Source organism: Cynocephalus volans, chromosome 18 (genome assembly GCF_027409185.1).
Source record: "Cynocephalus volans isolate mCynVol1 chromosome 18, mCynVol1.pri, whole genome shotgun sequence".
Taxonomy (NCBI): Eukaryota; Metazoa; Chordata; class Mammalia; order Dermoptera; family Cynocephalidae; genus Cynocephalus; species Cynocephalus volans.
This window is the reverse complement of record NC_084477.1, coordinates 18,371,206-18,379,759: the sequence shown is the minus strand read 5'-3', so window position 1 is coordinate 18,379,759 and position 8,554 is coordinate 18,371,206. Positions and strand designations below refer to the sequence as shown.

The window sequence follows — 8,554 nt, the reverse complement described above, 5'->3', positions numbered from 1 at the left end:
GAAAAAGATCAAAATCAAAAGTATTTAACTTGAGTTCCTACCAAGAAGAGTGGGTCAACTCCCCGGCCTGGGTGGCCTGGATCCCTGTGAAAGAGAAGAGGTTGTGGGGCAGAGAGTGCCACCCGCTCCATGGATACCAGGACTCCCACCTGCCTGGGGCTTCTGGACCCCCAGGAGAACTGCCCTAAGGCCTTCACCTGGGAGATGCAAAGACAAGTTCTGCGCCAGGACCCACTGGCCACAGTCTCTGACCACGAGCTCCGGCTGAGCTCCTCCTGAAAAGCAGCTCGGCCCCAGGACTGACCCGTCCTCCATCAGGCGAAGGCCCCCCAGCCCCCCAGCCCCCCATGTCTCCGCCCTTCCTCCCCCCCAAGGCCTTTTTCCCTAGTGTCTTTCCTGGACAAGGTGAGTTCTCCACCCACCCTCCCTCTGCCTCTCTCTCTCTGTGCCCCCCACTCCCTCCCTCTCTGTCTCCCTCCAGGACAGTCCCCCTTCCCTGACTTTCCCAGTCTTGGATCTACCTAACAAAGAAGGAAACGTCTCCCCGTTACCTTGACTACTAGATAATAAGCCATCAGCTGCAGAAGAGCAGCGTGATTACCATGGCAATCTGCCAGCCGTGTGTTCTCTGTGCAGTCCCCTTCAGCTGCGCTGGGGACACCTGGTTGCCTAGACATTTGCATTTCTGAGGAAATTCATGGTCCCACCTGCATGTTCTCCATCAGCCCAGCCCCCTGCAGATCAGGGGGCCCATCTTTTACGAGGCTTCATACTTGTCACGAGAGGATGGACGTTCTCTGTGCATTCATTGCAGCAGCACAGCATGTCTGCACTGCAGCCTCCGTACCAGAGAGGACAGTCTCCAGCTCTCTTATGTTGGAAGCAAGGAAACACTTTCATGGAGGATTGCCCAGTGGATGTACACTTGCCCCGTTGCACTAAATATTCCAAATTCTACATTTCTCTTGCATTCTAGCCAGGCCATTAGAAAGCAGTGGACTGTGAGAGCTGTGCTCTGGCCCCTTGCAGAACTGCCTTTTCTGAACTGCACTCGCTGTCGGGGTATTGGCCTCACGCTACCAGAAACAGCCAGATGAAACCCTCTGAAATCCGTGCTGAGGAGGTAACACGAACCAGGCCACAACTTCCCCCACTATCCCCTTCGTGAAGCACATAGGAAAAATTTGTTGTGGCCCTTTATTGAGAAGCTGACTTGCTTTTTACCTTTGGGACACTGCAAGTTCAGTGTTTTTCTTTTGCTCTGACTGCTGGAACGTGCAGAGCCAGGTCTATGGCCTACTTCTGTGCACTAACCTACCACGGCTTCATTCTCTTTTTACCCTTATTTTTTTCTTGTTCCAATTCCTACTTGTACCGATTTTTGTCCTCTTGTATTATGTGTATTTCCGGAAGCTTACTTAAATCCTTTTTCACCTGTTCGAAAAATGCTATTAATTCTCCAGGATGAATGTAAAAGGTTAGCATTTTTTTAATTCAATGAGACTTGCAGGTGTATAATATAAAACTATACAGATCTCACATAGGAAGTTAAGATGTGGTAAGTATTTTAATTGGAAATCAGTGTTTAAATATCCTTTTTGAATTGAGGAGAGGAATAAACAAACCACAAGCCATGGGTAAAAATAAAAATGAATTTTGTGTTTCATTCTTTACATGGTAGCTGCTATTATTTTAAGTACTCAAGGGCAGAGAAGGTTAGAATGCACCTGCCACATTTAGCAGTAGACATCACCGTGCAGTTTGAGGAATGGAGCCAGTAACTTTTCCCAACACGGCATTTGGAATACTCGGCTTTGAAACACTGCTTTTGGACAACAGAAGTGATTCGGGAAATCTTTTCACAGGGGGCATCTTTGTGTGGAACGGAGACAGGCTTGGCAGCACCAGAGTCCCACTGACCTGCCTTGCAGAGCTGCTGGGTTCCGGTGGGGATTCAATCCCAGGCACAGCAGCGGGAGACAGCTGTGGGCCCCCATGTGCGGGGACAGGAAACGTGAAAGACCCAGCTCTCAGCCTCCAGGTTCATTTGAAGCTCAGCGGTTCCCCACTTTGGGGGATCCCATACTCTCTTGAGAATATGATAAACGCTGTGGACTCTCTCCCTAGATAAAATAAATGTACATAAATGTACAAAGCATCTGCCTGCCAGTAACGTCCCCCATGCTGGCTTATGGGTCTCAGGAAAAGGTTGTTCCTGTAGTGCCAAGATGAACGGTATGTAATGAGACACCTCCTAGGACTGGTATCAAGTGCCTGCTGCACGTCAGGCATTTTACCCACATCAGCTCAACTAGTTCTCACAGCAAGTCTGTGAAATAGAATGAAGCCTACCTTACAGGGGAGGAAACTGAGGACTAGACCTAATGAATAGCTTGACCGAGATGACACAGCTAGTAAGTAGCAGAGATCGAGGTGGAGCTCGGGTGGGGCTGACTCCAGGGTTAAAACTCATGCTGTGCAGAGGGAGGGTTACGACCAAAGGACGCTGGCTGAGGAGTAAGGGGCAGAGCAGAGAGAAGGCGGAGGCAGCACGCTGTGGGGCCAGACTGCCCGAGTCTGAGTCTCGGCTTTGCTGCTGTGTGACCCTCGCCAAGTAACTTAACTTCTCTGTGCTTCAGTGTCACTCAGCATAAAACAGACCTGGCAGCAGTTCCTGTGAGGACTGGATACATCGCCGTTTATGAAGTCGCTAGAAATGCGTCTGCATTTACTTAGCTCCCCACACGGGAGCCCACAGCACGATGGCCCTACCCTTGGGAGGCCTCCAGGTTGGGTGGGACAATGACAAAGAACAGGCGTGGGCAGAGGGGCGGGCAGAGAAGCGGGTCACGTCTTCTAACTGCAAATGAACGGTGTGACTAGTGCACCGTGAATCAGGAGAGCGAGACATGAGGAAAAAGTGGAGCTCGCAATGGAAGGGCTCGACGGGGAGCGTCAAGCTGAGGCTTTAATAACGTGATGGGATAAAAGCCAGGTCTCAGGACGTTAAGGAACACGTGAGTAGTGAGGAAATGTGGAGCTGACGTAGGTCACACACTTAAAATCTAGCAGAGACCCAGCTTTACTTCCAGGCTGATCCCCTCACCGATGGGTTAAGATAAATCTTTCTGTATTTGCAGGAGAGTCATGCTGATACTTTTGGGGGAGTCACACTGCATTAGTCTGCTTGGCTACCATAACAATATGTCATAGACTGGGTGGCTTGAACAACAGAAATTTATTTCTCACAGTTCAGGAGGCTGGAAGTCCAGGACCAAGGTGCCAGCAGGGTTTGTTTCTGGTTCAGGATTTTCTTCTCAGCCTGTGGATGGCCCCTGTCTCACTGTGTCCTCACGTGGTGGAGAGAGAGTTCTGATGTCGCTTCCTCTTCTTATGAGGGTGCAGCCCTATGAGATCAAGACCCCACACTTATGACCTCATTTAATCTTTAACATCTCACAGCCCTCTCTCCAGACACATTCACACTGGAGGTTAGGGTTTCAACATGCAATTCAGCCCATAGTATGAGAGTACCTCAAAAAGTTCATGGAAAGGCTGGCCCGTGGCTCACTCAGGAGAGTGTGGTGCTGATAACACCGAGGCCACGGGTTCGGATCCCATATAGGGATGGCCAGTTCGCTCACTGGCTGAGCGTGGTGCTGACAACACCAAGCCAAGGGTTAAGATGCCCTTACCGCATCTTAAAAAAAAAAAAAAAGTTCATGGAAAAATGAAATTAAAAGATAATACAAATACAAAAAGCTTCCACAAAGTTTTTTGAAGTACCTTCATATATACGTATATAATTTGATGGTTTTGGAGATCCCATTGGGACGTCCAAGAGGACTCAATTTCCAGAACCCAATAAACTTCATTGCTGAAGTAAGTGCACTTCTCGGGTCAGTTAATCCAGGACCACCTTTTCTTGGCTCCTGGGGTGCATCCCAAGTGGTCATAGAATTTATCTTCCTGGACTCTGCCCCCTCCCACGCCATCCCATGATTTTTGTTTCTGGTCCTTAGACAAGTTTGTTTCTGGTTCTGTTCAGTAAGTTCAGGAAGTCACTCCCCAGTGGTGGCAGCAATGATTAGGGTCCTGGCTTTATGTTCTAACCCTTCTGTGATCTTATCGCATGATGACAGGGTCTGTTCTCTACCACATGACATGCAAGAAAGAACTGGGTTGATAATCTTGTTTGTCTATTTAAGAGCTCAATCGATTTTTAAAAATATTTCATGCACATTAGGAAGGAAACTGGTTCCTTGAGGTGAGACTGGCTCTTCTCTAAGCTTCAGACTCTAGAAAGTTAATCTGCAGCAAAGAAGGGCTGTCTCGGGGTGTTGGTGGAAAGGACTGCACCGGACACCTCTAACTATTGATACCTCAAGGGACAGATTTGTGACTCTGGACTTCCAAGCTGATGCTGCTCAGACAACTGTCAGGATCAGGGACTGAGTCAGGATTCCCAGAACTCTTACGAGTCATTCTCTACTGGTGGTGATTTTGTATCCAGGGAGAATGTGGCAATGTCTGGAGACATTTTTGGTTGTCACAGCTGAGGGTAGGGCTGCTACTGTCATCTAACGAGAAGAGTGCCGACGTGCTCCTAAATACCCTATAAGGCACAGGACAATGCCCATGACAAGTAATTATCTGGCCCCAAATATCAGTAGTGCCGAGCTTGAGAAACACTGCTCTAGAGCAACGTGCCTCTGTTGAGCCATTGATTAAGAAACTTGAAACTCTGTAAGGATTGGTGTTAACTTGTAAAATGCAAATGATTTTTTGTTGTGGTGATAAAGTATACGTAACAAAGTGTATCATTTTAACCATTTTTTAGTGTAGAATTCAGTAACTTTGTTGTACAAACAACACCACCACCCATCTCCAGAGCTTTTTCATCATCTGAAACTGAAACTCTGTCCCCATTAAACAGAAACTCTGCATTCTTTTCTCCAAGTCCCTGGTAACCACTATTCCATTTTCTGTCTCTATGAATTTACCTGTTCTAGGTACCTCGTATATGTCTTTTTGTAACTGGTTTAATTCACTTAGCACAATGTCCTCAGTGCCCTTCCGCATTGCAGCACGTGTCAGAACTTCCTTCTTTTCCGAGGCTGATCGTGTCCCACCAGCTGCTGCACCACATGTGGCTTCTCCATTCATCTGTCAATGGACACGACTCTTGCTTCTGCCTTTTGGCTGTTTGTGAGTAACGGTGCTATAAACATAGGGGTATGAATATTTCTTCGAGATCCTTTCGATTCTTTTGGGAATGTACCCAGCAGTGACAGTGCTGGATCACGTGGTAATTGTATTTTAATTTTTTGAGAAACTGCCACACTGATTTTGACAGAAGCTGTATCATTTCACATCCCCATCAGCAGGCACAAGTGTTCCAATTTCCCCACGTCCTCACCGACACTTGTTATTTTCTGGGGCTTTTTTGTTTGCTTTTCTGTACAGTGGCCATCCTCGTGGGTGAGCGGTGGCATCTCATTGAGCGTTTGATTGGCGTTCCTTCAATGATTAGTGACACCGAGCATCTTCACGTGCTTATTGATCATTTGCGTGTCTTCTTTGGAGAAATGTCAATTCAAGTCCTTTGCCAGTTTTCGAATCAGATCATTTGTGTGTTTTGTTGTTGTTGTTGAGTTTTAGGGGTTTTCTGGATATTAATTAATTAATCCCTTATCAGATACATGATTTGCAAATATTTTCTCCCATCTTGTCCATTGCCTATGATTCTACTGATAGTGTCTTTTGATGCACAGATCTTTAAAATTTTCATGGAGTCCAATTTGTCTCTTTTTCTCTTTTGTTTGTTGCCTGTGACTTTTGTGTCATACCCAAGAAATCATTGCCAAATTCAATGTTATAAAGATTTTGCCCTCTCTTTTCTTTTAAGAGTTTTAGGTCTCACATATACCAAAATCAACTGAAAATGGATTAAAGACATATATAAGACTCAAAACTATAAAACTACAAAAGAAAACATACGGGAAATACTTCAGGAAGTAGGGCTTGACATAGATGTTATGAATAAGACCCCAAAAGCACAAGGCAACAAAAGAAAAAATAAACAAGTGAGATTATATCAAACTAAAAAGCTTCTGCACCGCAAAAGACACAATTAACAGCAAAATGACAGCCTAAGGAATGGGAGAAAACATTCACAAACTACGCATCTGACAAAGGATTAGTATCCAGAATATACAAAGAACTCAAACAACTTAACAGTAAAGAAAAAAAAAACAAGAATCCCAATTAAAGATTGGGCAAAGAAGCTAAACAGGCTTTTCTCAAAGGAAGACACACAAATGGCCAACAGACACATGAAAAACTGTTCAACATCGCTCAGCATTGGGGAGATGCAAACCAAAACCACACTGAGACATAATCTTACACCAGTTAGGCTGACCATTATCAAAAAAACAGAGAATAGCAACTGCTGGCGAGGATGTGGACAAAGGGGACCCTCCTACACTGTGGGTGGGACTGTAGATTAGTGCAGCCATTATGGAAAACAGCATGGAGGCTCCTCAAAGAACTACAGATAGAACCACCATGCAATCCAGCAATCCCACTGCTGGGTGTACACCCAAAGGAATGGAAATCATCATGTCGAAGGGACACCTGCACCCCCATGTTTATTGCAGCTCTATTTACAGTAGCCAAGAGTTGGAACCAACCTAAATGTCCATCCACAGATGACTGGGTAAGGAAGACGTGGTATATTTACACATTTGGAATACTGCTCTGTAGTGTGGAATACTACTCTGCCATAAAGAGGAATGAAATTCTGCTATTTGCAGCAACATGAATAAACTTGGAGAAAATTATGTGAGGTGAAATAAGCCAAGTACAGAAAGAGAAATACTGCATGATGTCACTCACAAGTAGGAGCTGAAAAAATTAAAAATAAACAGATAAACAAAAAAAATAGAAGAAAAATACAACAATAACAATAATTCATTGAACTTTCAAAAGGAGAGACTAGAACTGAGGGCACCAGAAGTGGTAAAGGGGCAGGGGGAAGGCGGATTAACGGGAAATTGGTAAATGGCCATGAAAAATGATCACGTTGTGTAATGATAAATATAGGAATAAAAAATAATAAATAAATGTAAGTGTTCAACTTGTCCAAGTGTGTTACCACACAGCCCATATTTCTCTTTTTCACATATAGGATTTTATGGCAAATACCTTATGAAAAAAATCTTAAATGTTCCCTCTGGGGTTTTTCTGATGATTCACTGAGTATCTCTATCTAAACAAGGAAAGGGTGAGTTTGGAACGGGCTGCTCTCTCCGACCTGGCGCAGATGCCCAGCAATCTCTGTACCCTCTTCCTAAGGGTCACACATCATAAGTTCAACCATCTGTCCCAGGAGCTTTTGGGAAGCAATGTCAAGCGGACCAACAGTTTCTTAGGACCTACTGTATTTTCCTTTTCCCAACTCTAGTCCTTTTGGTACTTAGACTTTTCTCCGTGATGCCTTGAAAATCACCAGGAAAGGGTCCCACATTATATGCAGAAGCAGCAGCACCTTCAGAAGGCCCCGCAGTAGTCACCTGCGTCTGGAGTCTGCATCTCGGGTGGAGCTCCCCGCACTGCCCCACTGCATGCTGCTCCCTAGAAGGACGGCAAGGCCATGGCAGCTCCGATTTCCACTGCAGCACAGAAAAACGTGCGTGGGGCACACGCTGACAAAGAAAACCCAGCGCCGGTGACTTCCTCTCCAGGCCCTGTGCAGGCTGCAGGCCCAGACATTTCCAGACCAGCCAGCTGGGGTCCTCAGGGACCGCACTTTCCCTTGGGCTCCCGCAGGGCACAAATGGCAGTCCCCAGCAGTGGCCAGGGAGGATTGGAAGGGAAGGAGGTCATGGCCAGCTTCAGACTGAGTGTGTGTCCTCCTCCCACACCTCCGCTCTGGCCGCTGCTCTTGTCAGGCCACACCCAGGGCTCATGAGTCACAGCTCCACGCACATCCGGAGCTGCTCACAAAGGCACCGCCGAGCTGGGAAAGGAGCGCTCTTAACTCCTTTCCCAGCAGTTGATCTGCATGAAATGAAAGTACCAGACCAAGCTCGTTACAGAATCAGGATTTTCAGGATACTTTCCTTTGGGATTTGGATTTGGGGTTTTATGAAATAGCAGCTCAGTCAGCATGTGACCGGAAAATCCCCTAGATGTGGGGAACTAAGTCTGGGGGAGGTGCAAAGAACTGAAATGCTGAAAAGGATTTAAGACTTAGTTCCTAAAGAGGCCGAATCCCGGTTCATTTGGGAGCTGGGAAGCCCTTCTCAGCTTCCGGGCTGACGTTGTGATCGGTCTGGTCATCCCCAGATGCCTCAGCTGAGAGGTCGGGAGCCCCTTCTCATGACCAGTGACAGGCCCAGAGCCAGCTCCTCCTGAGAAACAGGAGTGGAACCTGTTTGGAGAGAGGCCATTGTCCCTTACCTGGTGGAGTTCTACCTGAGCCCAGCCGAGGACTTCCACAGTCGGCTAGTGATCCCCGAGGACTGAGGTGGTTACTGGAAGGCGGGGACCC

The 8,554-nt window shown here is 46.7% G+C and overlaps 1 long non-coding RNA gene across 1 annotated transcript; it reads right to left on the bottom strand.

Annotated features, from left to right (window-relative positions):
* Window positions 1-3,219: 3,219 nt before the first annotated feature.
* On the bottom strand, window positions 3,220-7,926 carry LOC134366386 (uncharacterized). The gene is made up of 2 exons (XR_010022310.1): window positions 7,575-7,926; window positions 3,220-3,407 (listed from the first exon to the last, which is right to left on the bottom strand). It is a non-coding gene; the product is annotated as an uncharacterized LOC134366386 (long non-coding RNA).
* Window positions 7,927-8,554: the final 628 nt, after the last annotated feature.